This window comes from Rousettus aegyptiacus, unplaced genomic scaffold, assembly GCF_014176215.1.
Source record: "Rousettus aegyptiacus isolate mRouAeg1 unplaced genomic scaffold, mRouAeg1.p scaffold_m13_p_5, whole genome shotgun sequence".
NCBI lineage: Eukaryota > Metazoa > Chordata > Mammalia > Chiroptera > Pteropodidae > Rousettus > Rousettus aegyptiacus.
In genome coordinates, this window is record NW_023416308.1 from 94,042,842 (window position 1) to 94,065,537 (window position 22,696).

Sequence of the window (22,696 nt, forward strand, 5' to 3'; positions counted from 1 at the left end):
TAGTTAACTAGTGATATTCAACATTAATAACAAGAGCTTATTTTCATGAAGGTGAATGCCTTTTTCTAGTCTTATGCACAGAAAAATGACATTTTAAACAATTTTTAAAATATGCATTAGTATAAATTAAACATACTGTCAATAAAGGAATAACATCTCCAACTCTACTTGAATTTGTAAAAAGCGTGCCTTTACTTAGGGCAACTTCAAGGCAAACCTACGATAATGTTAATCAGTCAACTGTTTTGGAACATTTAGTGGAAAACGCTTCTGCTATTTTGGATCTGTTTAATAAGGACAACCAAACTGCAGAAGAAAGATTAAATAAAGTTTACTAGGTCTCACTACTCATTAACTTTCACACAATCTCACAATTCACAAAACATGCCTCTGCTCAATAATTCTGGATAATAGGAAGCTAAACTCATTTTCTATTTCAAACATAATGCATAATTATGATTATACATGCTTAGTATTTATACCTCATTTTCTCCAAGTCAAAATAATTTGGAGCAGACTAAACGAAAATCAAAATGCAAAATAGGGCCATTAAAAATAAAAGTCCAGATAAATAATTGAAATTGAGCTGAAGAATCAGAAGGAACAGATAAGTGGCTAATACCTTGTCCCAGGGGAAACTTGTGATTACAGTTTAGCACAGGGAACCCACTTCACACTTTCCTGGATGCTGAAGTAGAATTGTTAGATTGTAGTATATTGTCTGTATTGTTTAATTAATAATATCGTCTGAGTAATTTTGGATAGAAGAAAGCCAAAAGTCATTTAGAGCAGGGTTTGGCGTGAAGGAAGTGGACTATCAGGTAGTAATCCTCACACTTACCCACCATCCACAGACCTGGTTGAAATTACGTTTTCTAAAACTTTGTAAGCGGGAAATTATCATAACCATGTACTGAGCACCTACTGTGTATCAGCTATTTGGAGTTGGCTGGCCATTGTGCGTGTTGTATACTACACAGCTCTAGAGGACACCATTCACATATTGATCACTAAAATGATTTCTTATAACAATTTACTGAAAGACGGCAGAGGATGCTTCTTCTAAACAATAGAAAGGTACTATATAGGCCACTAGTTCCCTGAGCTGTGCTTAAATGTTACATACATTATCATGTTACCTTTAAAATATCCTTATAATGAAGAAATATTAAGGTTACTTTCTGTATTTATATATGTATTTATATAGTCATATATATATAAATAGTTGGTTACTTGACATAGCTAGGATTTGAAACCAGGGCATTGTAATTCCAAAGCCCATACTTTCAACTAAAGTTTGTAATTAAAAGGATGGATATAGAAGTTCCCAGCTATAAAATATTTTAGTATAAATGAAGGGTCTAGGATTATATTTAGAATATATCTGGTAGCATGTACCAAGGTACTTGGTACATAAAGAAGTTGGGAAGAGCATCGGCCATGGTGCAATATGGTGCTTTGTCATTCTAATAATAAGGGAATATCCACAGCAAGGTGGGGCGCTCTCTGTCTAGAGAAATAGATTGTTTCACATGGATTATTCTGAAGACATAATATTCTGAAAGAAGTCAATATGTGAATGAACATCATATTTACTTATCCAATATGACTATCTGTTCCTAACCTATATACACAAATTAATCCACAAGAGCTTTTGATAGAAGTAATAATTGTAGTTGCTGTAAGGAATGCTTTTCTTAGTATAGGTATCCTCCACTTTTTGAAAGTTTGTATTATGCTACTTCACTTTTATGAAAAACCTACATTTGTGCTTGTTTTAGCTAACTGAAAGAAATCCGGAAGAGAATATTCACTTTCATGGGGAAAAAAAAGGCAAAAAAGCAAAAACAGCATTTTGCATGTGTTTTGCAGCCAGCCTTTGCAGAGTCAGCATGGGCCCGAACACCCAGAGTGGCACCATCAAGCTCTTTCCCTGGAAACTACAACCAGGATCTCAGCATCAAGCTGCCAGAGCTTTGAACTGTGTCTGTGAGCATCTGTGCTTTCTACTGATTTATTCTGTGCATCCGTTGGCAAAATGTGTCCTAAGATAATTGCTTCTTCACGTTACATCATGTCAGCTTACCAGAGGTTTCATAGCAACACTCTACTTTCCGATAGCGGGGGAAACCTGCAGTTAAGGATTCCTGAACTACTGAAGGCTCAGGTTGCCAGAATGTTTCTGTAAGCATAAAGTGTATATTTAAACATTAAATGTGACCTTCATGTTCAAATCACATTGTAAGCAGATTGAAGAATAATGTAATTCTCAGTTACTATGATTCAGCTGAAGAATGATCTGTATTTAGAATTTCTAGAACATATTTATCCTTCATAGCCATTATCTGATGGTATTTATTACATAATGATGAACATTACGGTATTATGATAAATCATATTTCCTGAAATATAATTATTAAAATTTTTTAAATATTCCTAGGTATAGTAATTTGTAGCATCCACTCTGTCCACTAAGTACTCCATCAGATTTATTTATTTAAAAAGTGAAAACAAACCTAGGCTTGGTACTGATTAAAATTTTAATGATGAGGAAATTAAGACAGAGAGAAATGTGTAACTTAGTTAAGATCCCAAAGCTATTAAACGCTGGAGGAAACAAATATGATGTTTCATCATTCCAATACCCTTGTTATTAAACATTACTTTATGGTGTTTATATTTGCTTTCTATTTCATTTATCTTTTATTTAGATATCAAATCATGTAGAAACAGGTTTGAAATGTAACTTGTGCTTCCGTTGTTTCAATAATTCCCACATTAACCACTTTGTTTTAGGCCAGCATCATTCTTGCTGAGATGCAACTTCCTTTTCAAACTTTCCAAAGCATGGCCAATGAGTTGTTATTCTGAAAACACAGCTCTAATCACACATAATTCCCTTGCTCAAAAGATGTCTCTCGATTATCTGTTTAATAAAACTAACATCCCTAACTTCATGGTTTCAATCCTTCACTGTCTAAATATTGTCTAAATACTTGTAGGTAATGTAGAATCCCAAGCCATGTTCCTAGAATTTATGTTCAAGAATTTGTATTTTTATTTATTTATTTTATTTTATTATTAGTTTCACATATACAGTACATTGGTTAGACATTTATATAGTTTATGAAATGACCCCCCTGACTACTCTCCCGCCTCTGGCTGTACACCTAGCTATTACATTGCTGCTGACTGCATTCCCTATGCTCGTGACCATCTATCAGCTACTATTTTGTAGTTCTTTAACTCTTTACCGCTTACTCCCAACCGCCCTCCCCTCTGTATTTTTAAAAAGCAACCTTTTAAGGAACACTGCCCTAGCCTGGCATTCATTAATTTTTACCTAAACATCTACTTCACACATCTGCCTCAACTATATATCTTTTTTTATTATACAGTTTTTATTCCATCCTGGACTTTGAGGAGAACAATCATAAAAGGTAGATAGGGTTCTGGATTCAACGTCAGTTCTGATATAAGACATCAGCCAAAAAGACCCATTCCAATACTAGCTCTTCTCTCTTTCTCTCATTCTTCAGTGTAAACTTTGTAGCTTTCTTTTTTTGCTTGGCTTGAATAATTTTTTTGAATAATTTGCCACTTAAACATGCCCACCCCAAAGAAGTAATAATTTGTGCAAAACCTTTCACTCCATACTTTCATGGCCACCTGTTAACCTAACTCCCACATTATCTGCTCTAATGCCACTCCATTCAGATCCCAGAGCATCCAGTGGTCTCTTGATTCCTAATTTCTGTTTTCAGGAATACTCTACCATCTTATAGCTCCTCTAACATGATGTGTTTGTAGCTTCCTAACTAGCTTAATCTAAAAAGTTACTAAAAGGACTGAAAACTATAATTCATATAAGCCACCCTGCATATTGCTGCATTTTCTGCAATAATGGTCTACTATTTGAAAACAATGAAAATAATGGTTTTCATTGCTAATATCTCCACTGTAGATTTATAAAAATGAGACTAAGATATAAGGACTATAAGAATTTGATTCTTTGTGTTAATTTGTATACCCCCTTCTTCTGGACAACAAGCCTCAGGATTAGGTTTAGGCAAATAAGTGGAAGTAAGAAGAATTAGTAAGAAAAAAGTAAAAATATATTGAGTAATATCACTAATAATGCATCAAAAGTAACAATCTATGAACAGGGTCATAGAAACTATTTATGAGACTTGGAAAATATCTACTCTGAATTTATAAATTTTTGTTTATTTGTGTTAGGGTTCATTCAATGAAGGGAATCACTATAAATATTAAGGAGATAGTGGATTTATATGAGAATTAGATCTTATACACAAGTGGGAGTTGATAGGGAAGTGAAGGTCTGAAATAAAGAGCTGGAAGATAATGGACAGAATCCTTAAGTGCAGCACTGGCTTGGTTGGACAAGTTGGAGCCTGCAAAGAAATCTGAAAGAGAAAGGTGAACTATCGAATAACATGAAATCACAAAAGGGGAGTTTGGTACAAATCTGGCAAGCTGTTCCCTCTATGCAGGTGCTGCCTCTGTGGGTCTCTAGCCAAGCATCTGGTGGTGCACCTGGGGCTGGTATTCCTGAAGATGAGAAGATGAACTGGGTACAAAGCCAGGAAGTATGACTACAAATGGAAACTAATGAGCATCTCTGTGCTTGTCAGCTCTGTATCCAACTGCAATAACCTTCCAAATGTAATTCTCCTGCTTCACTTCTGCCTTCCAAATCTCATGGAAGTTCCTTTCTTTTTGGTCAACATAGCTTAGAACCATAAGGCAAAGTTGGTACCAGGAACAGTCTCCAGCTTCACAAATTGACACTGTGCAATCCATCAAAAGAACACCATAATAAAAATTCATCATGAACAAAATCATTTACCATAAGACCAGTAAAACCAATAAGTTATGGTTAACTATTGAAGGGTCTATGATATGGAAAGACTATGAACATAGATTTATATATGGATTTATTTTTTTATTTAATTAAGAAAGAACTGTGAAAAGGAAATAATATTTGTTGAATTGTGAAGTAGATGTCAATATACTAGATTTGCATATATTATCTCCTTAAAATCTAAAAAGAAACTTTCACAATTTGGTAGTAACATACCTTTTTAAAATCTGTCAAAATGAAACCAAAGAATCACATATGAACTTTGTTTGTTGTGAGATGACCTAGGCAAAACAAAATTGAAAACATTAAATTAAACATCAATAGCTTATTATGAATCCTCCTTACCTAAATAATGACAAAAAATAGAATTGTAAAACTTGTTTGTTATGTAGTTCAATACTATTATGCACAGTCTTTATATAATTCATCCCCAATGGATAGAAACTCAACTGTGACAACAAAATGATCTGAATTCATAAACTGCTTTTGACCTTTAGACATCTTGTAAAGTTACACAAACCTTTAGAAATCTCTATTTCCTTATCTATACAAAAAGGATAATATCACCACACATCTCATATCTGCCATGTGAATTAAATGAAAGAATGATAATTTCTCACAATATTAAACATTCAAACAATGCCATCCATTGCAAGTAAAATAAAAATATTAATACTTCATCTATCTATCCATTCATCCACCCACCCACCCTACCACCTACCCATTCATTCATCCTTGACTGCCAAGTAGCTCAGCAGGGGTAAGTGTAATGCCAAAATACAGTTATAATATCAGCCCAGCAGTTTCTGGAATAACAACACTCACATATTCTCTATGTCTTTTTATTTTATCTCTCTCTCACCCTCTCATCGGTACTACCCTACATATGTTTTATGATAAACTCTTTCTAAAAGTGTTGGAAAGAAGCGTGGTAAAATATCAGTAATTAAAGAAATACCATTAGTCTTGTCTTTAATGGGCAATAATTTTTCCCATTGAGCATATCGCAACTATTTTTAATTTGGAATATTTCTTGTGCTTGGGATTTATCATGCAGTCAAAGTGTTAGAAGCCTTCATAACTCTCTGAACCATATAACATCCAATGATGCATTTCTCATAATGGCAAGGGCAATGTTTTGTGACTCCCTCACTCACATGACTTAGTAATAATTTGCCTGCCTTCTTAGAGCTGATCTAAGCGGCCTGGGCATATCAAAACTTTGAATTGTGATCATTTGGAGCAACATAACAAGTCAGCGATGCATGCAATGGTGCCAATAGTTCCCGAAGCAAATTTGATTAAACCAGGAAGAAAACCTGGATGATCTAGTAGTGATGGTAGGAACTGCTTTTCATTAAATGCAATATCAGACAAGATTGATTTTATTTGTAATCATTAAATAGACTAATTTTCTATAGTTTTCTAGAATTCCTTGATCTTTAATTAAGCAACACAGTGGAAAAACAAGTCATACCATTTTATGGCTCAGTGCTACAAAATTGCTACACGTAATGGAGTAGTGACTGAGCCAAGGAGATATACAAACAGTTGGGAACAGTTTCAGGACACCCGAGGACTTAAGTGGTATGACACTCTAGATTTTTGCAAAGTGTGCAGACAACTCCCTTAAGAGTTACTGTCACACATCTAGCAGGCAATCAAGAGTTCCTGGGAACAGAAGTTCTTCTGGTTTTAACAGAATCAACACAATATCAAGTGACTGTTTTGGAAAGACTTTTGTCTAGCAGTTTATGGATAAAATACGTCTTTCTGGTTGCTTTCTATTGCGTATGCTCTACATAAGCTATTTCCTTGATCATCTCTTCAATATTGACTATTAATTTTCTCTTGTATAAAATGAGAATAGAAAAGGCTAATCTAGACATTTATGTCAATAATTAATTAAGCTAAATTTTTTTAATGTTAACTTTTTGTGCTCAATAAATAATCACTTATAATTAGCTGGGTTTCTTTTAAGATTGTTTTAAATCATAAGACAAGTTCTTTTCTTTTTTCATTTCTTTCTTTTTTTTTTTTTTTTTTTTTTTTTTTGCTTATCAGTGATTCATGAAAACAAGGAAACTTCTGGAGACAAATAAAGCAATTTGTTGAAGAAAGCAGAAAAAAAATAATACACCTTTCCTCACATAAGGAATTGTCAACAATCTGATATTATAGAAATGTAAAATAAGACTCATAGATACTAAATTGCTCTTCCTGAGTAACTATAAGAGACATAACTAGAATAACTACCTTCTGATTACTAATTATTATATTGGATATTCAAATGCTGATAATGTCAGATTTTGTACCTAGTGTTTCATATACTTTGTTAAATACTTAAGATTGTAGTCTGCACAACCCCATTTTAAATAATCATTTAAAAATTGTATAGTCCACATTTTCTGAGTTTAAGTACTCTAGCATTTTGAGATCCCCTTTTCCTTATTGTTTAGACAACACAAAGTTGTGGAGAACCATTTCCAATTTGATAGTAATTCTAGGTCTTTGCCAAGATATCTATAAGTTCCCAAAGAGGATACACTGGACAAATCTCACTCTAGTTCTATGTTATTTTTGAGTTAGTCTTTTTTTCCCCTCAACTACTCTATATGTTATCTTCTCTCTGCCTATTAACACAAAAGTAGATTTCCTTTAATGACTCCTCAAAAGCTCAACTCAGTAGATTTGTAGGTAGCCAATTCTACTGAAAGTTTAAAGTCATGATAGAGTTGAGATAGACATAGCATTATTAAATCATTTAATATGAGTATATAACAGAGATCGAGGTAAATTTATATAGGTATATATGAATATATACATGAGTGTGTGTGTGTTCATCCTAATGATACTCCTGCCATGACAGTTTCTCACTTGTCCACTTTCTCCAACATATCCCTAAGCCTCCATCATTACTATGATCGTGATCCTCACTCTCTCATCTCATCAGTGAACACTGACTTTACAATGCCGCAATGAAGAGCACTGTAGCATGCAACTTTGTTCATGTAATTCTTAGTTAAAATGTTTCAAGATTCTTCACTGCTTTCAGAATAATATCTACATCTTGCCTAACACACAAAACAATCTCGAATGATAACTCTGTGTGGTAACTATCTCAATTCCAGTAACTCTTATCAGAATTAAGTTCCTTTCAGTTAATACTTTTATCTAAGCTTAAAAAAAAAATCATATGAGTTGTGTTATATATTGAACATAGAATTTTAAGTAAGTGAATCATAACTTCTCTGCAGTCCCTTGGAACTGGGGCTTTGTGCCTGCCTCAGACCACAACGGAAGTCACAGTAGGGCTTGGCCATAGCAACATGCCGAGATTCCAAAAGGAGTATTTCATTTTATAGCAATTTAAACAGGCATTTTTCTTTTAGTATCAAGGAGCAAAGTGACCCACCTTAATACGTGAGTTATTAGAATTAATTGCTAAAAATTAAACAGGATGAGAGCAGCTGTTCATAAAGTAATATATAATGAGGACATATGAACACAGTTAAACATGCTAAATTGGTTATGAAATTAGACTTGATTATACTTAAATAAAACTGTGACAAAAAACTGTAATTAGTTATATAAAAAATGACAACATAATCATAATCAATAGTAATATCTATGTCCATTTTATCAATATGCCACATTTTATGTTTTTGATATTTTCTAACAGTAGAAATAATATGCAGTCCAGACAGGGACATACAGAATGCAAATGTTACGTTATGGAGTAGAAGGGATTCACAAGGCCTTTGAAGTAAACTTAGCTCCAAAAACTACCCACTTTCATTGTGCTATGTATATCAAACAACAGTGTAATTACTAATAGTTCTTTTTAATTGCTTTGTTTTTAAGGTCATCTCAAGTCACCAAAAGGGAATATCCTTTCATTTTTTTTTTTTGGTTAACATTTTTACTGAGGTTTAATTTATACATAACACATTATATATAAAAAGTAGAGACAGAATGCCTTGACATATGTTGGTTTCAGTGGAGCTAAGTTCTGTCATCCGTCTGAAGAGGCCATATCCTTGTTTTCATGAATCACCACACTTAAGGAAATGAGCATATGTGTCATCCGAAAGTTTCCCCGTGCCCTTTGCAATCCATTTGTTCTGTCCCTACATGGATTCTCAGCTCCATGTTGTCAATTCGGGGAGTCCACTAACTCTACCTGTGCTCCCATTTCCTAAGCATCGACATGGAAATTTTCTCAAGGCAGAAATATGGAACGCTTTAGAGATTTCCTCATTTGTTTCCCATCTCCTTGGGATTGCTGTTCTTTAAGATAGTTTTTAAGATAGTGGACATCTTGAAAACTAGTGTTTAACTTGTCTTTTTTTTCATTGCTATTAGTGGTAGTGGTTTGTTATTGCTTCAGATGGGAGCTTAAATATAGTCCCTGTTACCTTATCTTGTACAGAAGATATTTTGAATTAATTGAAGTCTTTTAGTATTTTTAGACATGTCACTTTATATAGGAGCAAAAACACTTCCATCAATCAGAAAATTACAAGGTCACAGAGATGACATTTCTCAGTGTTTGAGCTCCAAATATGGTTTCTGTAGGTACCGCATATTGACTGCCTACTCTGTAACTGACACAGTGTTGTGCATCCCCCAACATACACAAGTGCACACACTCATACCCATACACATTCACACATAAGCAGCCCAGTGCAAGGAGATCCTTCCTGTCTATGTTCATTGCAAACTGACCATGTCGCAGTTACCAATTCTGATCATTAAGATTTTAATCCAATTTAATCATGACTCGAGGTTATCTGTAATGTCATTAATGACCTTATTCAAGTTGCTTATGATTTATTGATATATGGTCCATATTTTAAACAACATTATGTATAAATTATGCAATAGATATTATGCAGTATATTTGTGAATGCAGTGTATTTAATTTCTTTATTTGATAGTAATTATTAAAATGTTTAGCCACTACTATAGAGAGAATTAAATCTTTTATGCCTGCCCTATAGTTGTATTCTAGTTTTTATAGATACTCTTTTAGTCTCTTACAATTCTTGTTCTACATCATTTTGTACTAAAATTCTTAATATATTTTAATTCAAAAAATATATTATTTATAATTCTTCACAAATTAATAATGCTCAGAATTCAATGAAATAAAGTTTTGATAAATAGATATTTTAGAAATTTAATATTTTATAATTAAGAAATATATAAAATACACAATTATCAAAAAATTAAAACCATAGCCTATATATACTTTTACTTCAGTTAGTAATTGCTAATATAACAGCCATATAATACACCCTATATGATTTCAGTTCTTTTAAACTTTTTGAGATTTGTTTTGTGGCCCAGCATTTATCTTATTTTAGTAAATAAAACATTTGCATTTTTAAAGAATGTGTATTCTTCTGTTTTTGTGTGAAAGTTCTACAATTTTTCATGAGGTCAAGTTGCTTTATAATGTTTTTGAAGTCTTTTCTATTCATACTGATTCCGTATACTTTTTCTACAACGAGAGAAGAGTTTGCAGTCTCTGTTAAAATAGAGTATTTGTCTGTTTCTCCTTTTAGATATCTAAGTTTTGCTTCACCTATAGAATAGCTCTTTTATTTATGTCCATGTAAGTTTGTTATGCAGTTACACTGAACTCACTCCATCATTTAATATGGCTCTCTTTACCATTAAATTATTCTTTAATTTGTAATACTTTTTGTATCATATTAACATTCCGCTGCATTTATCTTTGGTTTAGAGTTGGGTATTTCTCTTTGAAATAATTTGATATTCTCTGATCAGTTTTGTGATTGAATCACAAGTTTTGTTACCATACGTCACCTGTGTGGACCTCTGGGCTGATTTTGGAAATACATTTAGATAATACTCCTCTCTGATGTGACAGTAGGTCACATTTTGGCAACTATGCTATAATAAGTTTTTAATTTAGAAATACATCTAGCGTATAATTTCAGAAAATAAAACCCAAACTAAGATGTTACAGGGGTTAACATTTTGTCTTTTGCTTACAGACTTAAAAAAAAAAGTTAGAAAACTAGCTGAATTCTCCCATAATCCTTTCCTTCTCCCTTTCGAATATAATAAGCACCATTTTGAAGGAAATGAGAAATATAAAATTCAAAAGCCAGTTCTACAGTAGGAAATAGTTGGTTTCACTGGAGCTAAGTTCTGTCATCCATCTCAAGAGGCCATATCCCAGTTGCTTTATTGTGATACAATAAATCTGGACTAATTCCGTAAGTTCAAAGAGAAACACAGGCCAACAGAGGAACATTTACTCACTCAATGTCATCCAATCAGTGACAAATTAGAGACTAGACCCCAAGAGTTATAAGAACTGGTCAATGTTCATTGCCGTGATCACCATAGATGTGTGTGTTATGGTTAATAATATTCTAAGCAGCATTCTTAGTCTGCTTCCAACAAAGAGTAATCATTTTAATTGGGGATTTCCTTTTATCTCCTCTCTAAAGAAAATGCAGCAAACTTCGAAGTTCTGTGCTCTGAGGGTTGGATTAGTAAGCAGGTTGGATTTATAAGCCCCTAGGAGACGGTGCCGTGGTGAGAGATCAACACCATTAAGTCCAGCCTAGGCATCACTGTTCTGAGGTCAGATTTGACTTGGTGGCTCAGCTAATACCCACAATTCCAGTTTTCCCAGGTTCTAGCGCCATATGTGCAATGTTTATGTCTGCAAAACTGCTCCTCCTTAGAAGTTTCTCCTTCCTCATTTGGACCCAACTGAACCTTTTTCTAGGATCCTCGTTTATGAAGAAAAAAGAAAAGATACAGCACATGCCAGCTATCAAAAGGCTTTTTCCTTCTTCCAGTTGCACGTGTACTTTCCCAGGTCTTGCCAGTGTACCTTGGCTAAGTCCCTTACAGCTTTGGGTTGATCAGCCTTTAGATAAGCACTACCTTTAGGCGTAGTGATGTCTGCACATGGCCTAAATTCGGCTTCATGAAAAGCAATGTAATAATTAAAAGGAAACAGAATAAGTAAATCAATATAAATATCTGGTAATCATGTTTGAGTTACTATAAACAGAAGTTGACATTTACTTATAATTAATATAAAGGCCTAGTAAAATATATAGACATATCAACACAAAATGATTTAAAATCAGGAGATTGAGGATAGTAAGGAATAAGGAAAAATCAGAGAAAACATAATAAGTACATGATCAGCTTCTGCTGTTTTCCTCAGCCATATCCACCTGATAATCTCAATGAAGTTCTAGGGAAAAAGCATAAAGCAATAATTTCAGAACTATACTTAAAAAGTAGATTCTTTTTCTCTTCCCTGCCCTCTGTGCGTGTGTTCATGTTCAAATCATGTAAAATATATGCTTGTATCAACTTAAATTCCATAGAGTAGATTATTATTCTCCTAGTCCATTCTTGTGATTTTGTGTAATATTGAATTTAAAACCCCTTTTTAATGTAGTTCAAATACATATTTAAATTGCTGACCACCAACGGCATCAACATTTCGATGTCTCCAGTGACAAAACAACTGACTGCACTCACCACCTGCAAACTGTTGCTCCATCAGCCATTTTCTTTCTGGTTTGTCTCTTATTACATGGTCATAACAATAAGATTAGAATGGTGCCCTTCAATTGGCCTGTGAAAGGGAGTTTAATCTCCATTACTTGTGGAGCATTCTAGAACTGCACCTGTCTTGACTCTTTCTCTCTCCTTCCTGAGGTTCAAGTATATCACTCCAATCCTAGTGAGGTGGAGGCAAGGATGAGAATATTATTAGAATCTCAGCGTCTGTGTAGAATACTTGAAATTATGCAAATTTGAGCTCTTACTCTAAGGCTTTCTTTACTATAATTTTTTCCTTAAGATAATCTTTCTAAATTATAAGGACAACATAATATTATTAAAAGTTATATAACTCTCTGCAACAGAGTAGAAGGTAAAAAATCCTTAATCAAAAACATGTTTTGCTTCCAACTATATGAGGTTATAAATGATTTCATTCTTTTGAGTGGTGATACTTCAACTCAGAAGCAACAGAATTCTCAGACTTTGGTAAACTTCGTCATAACTTTGGTGATGAAGACATTTGGATTAAAATCTGGACTCTTTCACTTAGTAGTTATGTGACCTGAGGAAAAATTACTTTCTTTTTTGTGCCTCTGTTTCCTTATCTGTAAATTAGGGATTAAAAAAACAAAACAAACAAAAACCTGTCACATAGGACTACTATGAATGAAATGAGATAATGTATATCATTGTTTGATATATAGTAATTCTTTTATAAATTATAGCTTTACTATTATTTTGTGTGATTAAACTGAGATATTATATTTATAATGAAAAATATTTCTATGCTGATTTTATCAGACTCTGAATGTGATAAAAATGCACACATAGGTTATTTCCTAATACATTGACTGCATCAATTTAGTCATTATAGTTGGCATTAATAATAACTGATTAATAATATATTCTCACAGTGATTAAACACTAAAAGAAATTTTATAATAACTTTAAAGCTGATTGCCTTTAAAACTTTATACTAAATGTAACACAATGAATTGATCATATTAATTTTTATTAATTTCAATAAGATGTGGCTAGCATAAAATCTAATTTTAATTAAAATAAATTTTATCTTTATACAGTTAAATGAATTAATCTAAAGTTTGAGAAAAATAACTACAATTATCAATTAACTTTCTAAAGAGATTTAAGTTTTATAAAAAATGCTAGGCCAAAAAATATTCCCACTTTGCATTTTTGAATTTTATTGAACATGTCTTTAGTCTATATAGTTACAAAGTAACTATATGATTATATCAAACAAAATATTAATTTCATGTCATTCAAAGGAAACTACATCTACTTATTCCTGAATCTCAGCGTCAGAAAGTACAGGGAACCTAACTGTGGGGGGAAGATAGACTAGTTCGCTGAGTCCAGCTATTGCATGAGCATTTCTATACTCCACAGTTTCACGATTCATATAATACGTAAGTGCTAAAAAACTTCAGAAAATATGAAACCTCATTTATTTTTCACTTCAAATGTAATTTCTGTTTGTTGGTGTATTTATTTAGGATTTATACCACATTTTCTCTAAATCAAAACTATTTGAAGGAGCTTACAAGATAAACATAATGCAAAATAAAACAATTAAGAATAAAAACCAAATGGAACCTGGAAACGTGAGCTGAGGCTGCCTGCCTACTTCCTTGGGAAAGGCTCTGCTTACAAAGTTTGGCACTGGGAATCCACATGATTTAAATGACCTAACAGTGAAAAACTGAACACAAGAAATTTGAGATTTGATGAAGGAAGAGGAAACTGGGAACACCGAGTGTGTGCTGCTCTCCTGTACTCCGGAATTCTCCCATGCACTGGAACTGTAGTGTCGCTAATTCCTGCCACTGTTCTACAGCTTTCGTCACTAAGAATTGTTATGTGATGACACATTTGCATCTATTTTATGCCAGATATTTAATGTTACTACCTACATTTGGAAGAACATGTGCCCCACGTTACTGATGGTATCGTTCTCCTTGAAGTCATTATAAATTTATTCATTATGACATTTTTCTTGTTGATGGCAGAAAAGTGTTTTGGGAAAGAAAAATGTATTTTTTGTACTTACAGAAAAATATCATATGGTCAAATCATGACTCTGAATTATGTTTGAAGTGTTGAAAGTGGTACTATTGATTTTGTCTTTCATTTATGAGAGAATATTATCCTAATTTTCATATGAATAAATTGAGGTTCCCACTGTTTGATCTCAGACAAGTTTCAAATATACACAAAATAGAGAATTGTATTATTTACCCATGTACATGCACTTATTTCAAGAATTATCAATATTCTGACATTATTGTCTTATCCTGACCTCTAGTCATCAGTAGTTTTTAGTCATTTATATACTGAGCAGATAAAGATTGCACAATTATTCGTCTTTGACATTTTAGTGTGAACAAAAGCTTACCATTATATTTGTATTGTAGCCTGGAAAGTACATGAAGACTCTTCTTGATATCCAGAAAAACCAAGTGAAACATCAGTAATGATGATTAATGATTCTCTGTCACACACATGGCACTATCTCCAATAACAAGGTAGAGATTTATTAATAGATATTATTTTTTTATATAATTTATTTTAAAAAATATAATAATCTTAATAGGGCTCAATGTGAGAATACATGACAGTTATTTGTACAACAAAGGCGTGTATACCTAAACTACATAGAGGAATCAGTCCCACTGAGCTGAAATGGCAAATTATTTTATTTCATGGATATGCTATCGGATAAAATAATTTCAAATAATTTTTGATGCCAGCATGGAGTTCCCAAGTTTCAAAATTTATCTTTCACCCCCGTCCTAAGATTCATTCCTACAGTAACTGTTTTAGTTTAGGCCAACATCAGCTTTCACTAAAACATACACAGAACCTCCTAAATGATGTCCCTACTTCCATTTGATTTCCCTTCCAACGGTCCTGAAAGTGGTCAACAATTATTATTCCTAAGCCTAGCTCCGATCGTCACATGCCTGCTCAAAAGCCCAACTCTCATTGCCTACTGAATAAAATCAACTGCCCTTAGAATAAAATCCAGTATCTCTTACTATGCCTTTCACAGTTCTTCTTGATGAAGCCTCTTCCTACACTACAACCTCACTTCACTCCCTTTTTAATCCAGAATTTCCCAACCTTCTCTAAATAATAAAGTTTTAGTCTCCATCTGTAAATGGCTTCTCCTCTCATATTAAATGTCATTTGCCCATTGACTGGAATCAAGCTGAGGGAGGGACTCTTCAGTGTTGGACTCCTTGGAGTGGAAGTAAAGTGATGCTGGAGATTGGGTACAAACCTGAGATTTTTAAGAAATGATGCTAATTCCTCTGGTCTGTCTGGCTTTGTTCCTTTTGTTGAGGATACACACACACACATACATACATACATACATACATACATATGTACATACACACACGCATACATACATATAGGGCCGTATTCCAAGGAATATTTGCTTTCTGAACTCCTCCCCTAATCTCACATTTTTTTTCTGCAATTATTCATATTCCTGCTATTAAAGAAACTTTGACTGTATTTCTTGTGAATTAGTATCTCAATCAGTATTTACTGTGATAAGAGTGAAAATTAGCTCTGCTTACCCTGAGTTACATTACAAAGCCTTTAAAATTTAGGCACCTGCTAATGTTTCCCTCTGGCCATTTTATGTCAGGCAACACCAGGAAATCACCTCCAATCATCAGCAATAAAATCAAATAATCTTTGACATGTGTTGTTGTTTGTTTATTTGTTTTGGTAAAATACTCAAGTAAATTATCTCTGAGCAAAGGGGCAAAAATGAGTATGGCGTGTACATTTTATACGAAATTTCCTTTCTTCTTTCACCTGTTCTATCTCTGCCATTATGCTATGTTATGTATCGATTATATTTGGATAAGATAGAATAAGGGGCTGAGGGCTGAAAAAAGGTGAAGAGAAATTCAATCTATTTTGAAAAGCTCCCATCACCATGTAGAAAACCTCTTTCCTCAAAGCTGACCTTACTGACAGAGAACATTTCTCATGTCTGCATGCTACCCAGGCAATGTTCTATGATAACACTGTAGAAAAATCACAGAAAACCGTGACTTTAGGATGATGTTAATTTATTAGTGACTTTCAATGCCTAGACTAAGGAAAGAATTTACTGTTAATGGTGGGATTGTTTTTTTCTTAAATTTAATATAGATAATATTGACTTTGACCACAATAATCGAAGAATTTAGAAAACTGACTCAAACAAAATAAGGTTTTCAGGAACTATACCAACAGAACCCAAATAGTTTGAAGAAAAATCCACAGATCTACTCACATTCATGATGAAAATAACTTCTGGGGTCACATAGTCCAGCTATTGAATATCGTGCTCTACTTTGCTTCACAATTTATTTACCCCATTTGATTTACCATATCAGACAATGTGAACAGACACAGCTTAAAATGGCCATCAGAGGGCACAATCTGCTCTACACCAGGGCTCAGTCCCCTCAGGGTCGGCTCAGTGAAGAGTTCCTATAAATATCAGGAAATCATTCAGTGGCCGTAGAGAAGTCACAGAGCAAACAAAAATTTTAATTTTGGCAAAAAAGAGAGAAATAGATGTATGCCCAGCTCTAACATTTCTTTACCTCTTCCTTAATTTTTAGTAATACTTTAAGTTTTATAGTTTCTGTATAATATTGCATCTCAATAAATGCCTTCTAATAACAAGGACTTTCTCAATGTCAGTAATGTACTTTTTCCATAGGATGATCTTGCTACTCTGTTTCTGCGAAATCCTCCTTGATCTCCTGGATAAATATTTACTATATCCTTTTAAAGTACAGTATTTCTGATGAAATGAGTATAGATTTTACATACAGCTTCTTCACTTTCGCATCATTTAGTGTCTCTAGGCCTTAGTTCTCCTTTTATCATCCTACGAAAATATAAAATAATAATATATTAATTAGAAATGTGGTTAGCTACATGTAGCAACAAAAAGCTATCACTGACTTAAGCAAACAGGTCAATTTTCTTATAATAAACCTAGAAGTAGAGCATTGCAATTGTTGATTCCGCTTATTTTTGATGCAAGCAGAAATTCAAACATTTTGCAATCTTACCCTATCATCCTTAGTGTGCTATTTTATCCAAATATTTGTTGTTTCTAAGTCACCAGATGGCTTTTGCCACTCCCCATTTATTATTAGGGTTCAAGGTAGGAAGGAGAAGAAGAGAGATAATGCCAAGTTTGTCTGTTTCTTCTCCTTTTACTAGGAAAGCAGAGGTTTTGTCAAATTCTCCCTACCACTTAGAAGTTTTCCCTTACTTATCACTGCCCAGAATTTAAACATGTGACCAGCCTCTAGCTTCAAGGAAAGCTCAGAAATCACAGAACTTGACTGTTTTGACCAATCATGATATATCACAAGACTAAACAAATTGGAAGAAGGAACATATGTGAAGGTTAGTAGCAGTATCTGCCCTTTGTAGACTTTGAAGAGTCATTGCGAGGATTACGTGAAAATGGCAATACCATTCCAAAGTTAATACTAAATAAATGGTAGGCTCATAATATTACTTATCGTTGTGTACCTGCTCTGTTCTACCATATCTTAGAGTATTAATTGCTCTGTGAGGATAGAAAGCATATTTAATTTACTCACAGGTATCACATACTATCTAAAATAGTGAACCTGGAAATAATATCTTGGGAATTAGTGCATTTACACTTAAGCATTTAACTTCTGTGGTTGTCATTATATATCACTATATGTGGAATTTATTTGAAAATGCTTCAATTAGATTGTAAGCCTGTGAAGCCGGGAATACATGAGTTATTCTCTCAGCTGTTCCAGGTTGTGAATCTATAGATATCATTTGAATAAAATATTAAGTGCATGGCCAGCTATGTCTTATAATCAATCTTAAGTGATACTTGATACGATTAGATTTCAAAAAGTCTTTAATACACATAACCTTTTGTTTCTTGCTGAACTAATAATGCACTAAACTTCAGGTTCCCTACTTCTAATATCATCTTCATATGACCTTTCTGAGATATTTTAAGAAAAAAATCAATAATCCTGTAACTGACATAGATATTAATGTAATAAATTAAAATTAACAGTGATGTCTGCAGCCATGCCACCCTGAACAAGCCCGATCCCATCTGATCTCAGAAGCTAAGGAGGGTAGGGCCTGGTTAATACTTGGATGGGAGACCACCTAGGAAGATCAGGTGCTGAAGGTGTAAAAAGTTTAAAAAAATAAGAAAAGAGATTGCAATCTGTGAGGTCAACCAAGGGTTGCCTCACCTAAAAAAATAAATAAATAAAAATAAAAATTAACAGTGACTTTTATATCTTTAAGGTGATAACTACTACCACCGTTTTAAAGTATTTTTATCCAAGAATAAATCCCAATAGCAAGATATAAGTAAAACTGTAATTTCCCTGAAATAAAAATAAAACTGTAAAAACTGTACAACTGCATTAAAAAAGAAATGAGCATCAAAATATGTCAAATGACTCAATAACACAAAATATTAGACATGAGTATTTTCTAAACTCTAACCACTGAAATTATAAGAGATGTCATCCATGTTACATTAAACATTTATTATGGTCAATTAATTCTAGAAAAAATTATTGAGACAACGTTACAAAGATTTTTTTGTTTTTTTTTTTTGTTTTTTTTTTTGGTGTTGTTTTGTTTTTAAATGACAACCAAATCCTTTAATATGTTAAAACACTGAGAGTTTTTGGAGGAAGTAAGGGCATACAGTATTCCCTAAATTTATTCTGTCAAAGAAATCCTGCACAAATAAATACTGTACAAGACTAGTGCTTAGAAGAACACTTTTTGGAGAATATTGGCTGAATAATTCTGTCCAGAAATACTACTGCCTGAAAAACATTGCTTGCACTATTGAGCAAAAAAAGGATCCCATTTTCGATTATGGCTGTAAGCAAATGGGGTGCTTCTATACAAGAAAAATCCCATTATGTGGACCAAGAATATGAAATCAACTAACATCGGAGCAGAACATCTGATCCTATAGAGAACCTGCAGCCCCTGGAGTTTAGCGAGATTACTTTTCGAGTAGAGGACAGAAATTGCAGCAGCACGATGCTATTACCTGGATAATAAATGTTGAGAATTGTCTGGAGTAAGAACCCTAAAGTGAGAAGTGGGCCCTCAAATATAGAGTAGAACTTAAGAGATAAGACTATACAGTCTCTATGGGTCAGATACACAGACACAGGTTTAGACTGAACTAAATAGTTCTTTATCCGAAGCAGTTAGGACATGCTGGAGACATGTCTTAACTGCATACTGTTATCACTGTTGTTTTAGTCCATTGTACATTGAGTAGGATGGTTTATATGTTTCTTAATATGAAATGTGGATTCAAACATTTTTATAAATTCTTTGACTAGTATCATAAAATATAAGTTTAAACACAATCTCGAAATTGCCATTATAGACTGTGTTGATTTTACTTGGTTATAATATGTAAGATCTTGCATTTTAAATGTGCAAAACTTAATAGAGCCTCTCACAGAATTTTGTCTGCATTTCTAAACATTGCATCAATCCTGTATAGGTCATTATTTCTCATTAGAAAAAAATATATGTAAGTATTTAGGTAATTTCGACATTTCTTTCTCTCTATAATCCATGCAATCTACTAGGATAGAAACAACATAAGGTCATATACCTTTGCTGTGCTCGCTAATTCCATTCCAAATATTTAGAACAGAAATATTCAATGTTTTTGTTAATGAGTAAATTAATAAAATTTTAATCACGTGCTTAATAACAAGTAAACACAGAGGCACACAGACACCCATGTTTACACAGTTGAGAAAATTCCTGTTTTTTTAGATCCTTATTTTCTAGATCTTCAAATATACACATGCAGTTAATAAGCCTACACTAAATACTGTCACATGCAAATGTTTGGTAATTTGGGAAAAGTGCCAACAAAATTTATAAAATAAAAAGTATCTGCTTTCAGAGAAAACAGCTTTCATATTTGCTCATATTTAAACTTAGGTAATCTCAAGTAAATCTCAAGTAAACGAATTTAGGTAAGTTTCTTATTAACTCAGAAGTCAATTAACAAACCTTAATTACTGAATTGATGACAATCATTATACAAAGCCGGAAACTCTTAGTGTAAAAAATCCAACGTTCTCCATGAGCTTTAAAGAAGAGATGATCTCCAGAGTTATCAATTTAAATTGAGTTGTGGGGAAAAATAAATGAGATTTCAGATAGCTATTAAATTAGTGATTTTCCTTCTTGGAACTGCCTTAGAGATCACTTAGGATTTCTAGCCCCATGATATGCCTGAATTCTATCTGTGACATCCTTGACAAATAAGCCACTGACTCTCTATTCAAATAGTATGAGTGAAAGGTTATTGAGTCAAGTATTACTTGAAAATCTCTACGTCTTTTACTTGAATTTGACACTTAAAGTCAACCCTAAAGATGAATAAAATTCTATAAGAAAGCCACTTCACAGAATCATTTTTGCATGTGTTACAAATAATACACTCACATACATAAACATTTCACCCTCAAAATACTGAAATTAATTAGATGATTTTTTAAAGTTATTTTTACATTAGTTGTACAACATTCTAATAAGTATAGTAAAATAATAAAGGAAAAAACCCTGAATATTTTACTTCCAAGAGATTCTTGGTCTTCAAAGGGGCCTAGACAGATCATAAATCAAAAGCTTTCACTCCTATGTAAACTTTTAGCTTTCTGGGATAATTGCCAAAGAGAGAGTTCAGGATAGTCATTTTTACTACAGTGCAAACGTACTTCATATTTTCACATTTTAAGCATAAGTAGTCACCACTAATAACCATTATTCTCCAAAACAACCTCATAAATATGAAGACAATTATAAATATAAATTGATAAAATAATGCATTTATCAAAAAAGTCAAAAATCTCTTGATGAAAATAAAAGCAAAGACTCCAGTGGGCTTTACAATTCTGGATACCGATATAAAAATACATCACTAAATTATGGAATCTAATAATGAAAAAGACTGCTGGATATGATCCAGTCTACCTTTAATAAAACACTTCAATCCTGTCTCTAATCTACCGGACATATGATCATCTAGCCCTTATAAATACTCAAGGTGTGTTCTATAGTGAAAAGATGATCAAAAAAAAAACAGAAGAAGAGGCAAAGTTCATATTAAAGACATATCAAAGTTCAAAGGCAGTGAATATTAGAGTGGTATAACAAAAAGGAACTTTAATACTATTTTTTTTTTCAGAAGCCTTGATTAAAAAATGGTCTTACCAAGTATTTTTAATTTTTAAGACTGGTTTTCAATTCTCAATGTTCATTTGAATATATAAAATGAGTAAACACATTTCAGAAAATTCAATTTATAAGAAGGGATGGTGGTATATTATTTTAACTATTACTAGTTTTCTTTCTAAAGAAATAATTTTCAAGTAAAAATAACAAATTTGAAAGTAGTGAGAAGAATGTTGCACAAAATGTCAAGTCTATCAAAGAAAATCTTGCAAAAATTAAGAGATACTTCTAAATGTACTTATAGAGCCATGAAATAATTTGACCACACACACATACGCATATACACATGCATGCATGCACACACGTCACTAGTATACTCTGATAATTCTATAAAATAATAAGACCATATACAGTCATGCTTGCGCAATGACAGATAGATATATACATATACATACAGACACACACACACATATTGTTCTGTCATCTGCCAATACTGGTACTACATTTTTTATTTTAAAAAAGTAATGAATATTGTCAAGTACGTGGAAAAATTGGAATAATTTTACACTGTTAGTGGGAATGTAAAATAGTACAGCTTGTATAAAAATAAAAATTGCAGTTCATCAAAAAATTAAAAATAGAATTACCACAATGACTCATCAATTTTACTTCTGGGTATATATCCAAAAGAACTGAAATGAGAGACTTGAAGAACCATTTGTACACTCATGTTCACTGCAGCATTATTCATGGTAGCTAAGGAGTGGAAGCAATTCATTGGCAGATGAATGGATAAATTATACACACACACACGCGCGCGTGCACACATATATGTATATATGTATATGTATATATATACACATACGCAGATAGAATATTCTTTAGGCTCAAAATGAAGGAAATTCTGACACATGCTACAACATGAGTGAACCTTGAGGGTATTATGTTAAG

The 22,696-nt window shown here is 32.9% G+C and overlaps 1 long non-coding RNA gene and 1 pseudogene across 1 annotated transcript in view; one reads left to right on the forward strand and one right to left on the reverse strand.

Annotated features, from left to right (window-relative positions):
• Nucleotides 1-22,696, reverse strand: part of LOC118602822 — a 165,106-nt gene that overhangs the window by 10,158 nt on the left and 132,252 nt on the right. The window contains exon 5 of the long non-coding RNA XR_004950840.1: nucleotides 5,102-5,166. This is a non-coding gene — a long non-coding RNA (uncharacterized LOC118602822). The remainder of the gene's footprint in view (nucleotides 1-5,101; nucleotides 5,167-22,696) is intronic.
• Nucleotides 18,580-18,698, forward strand: LOC118603469 (annotated as a pseudogene).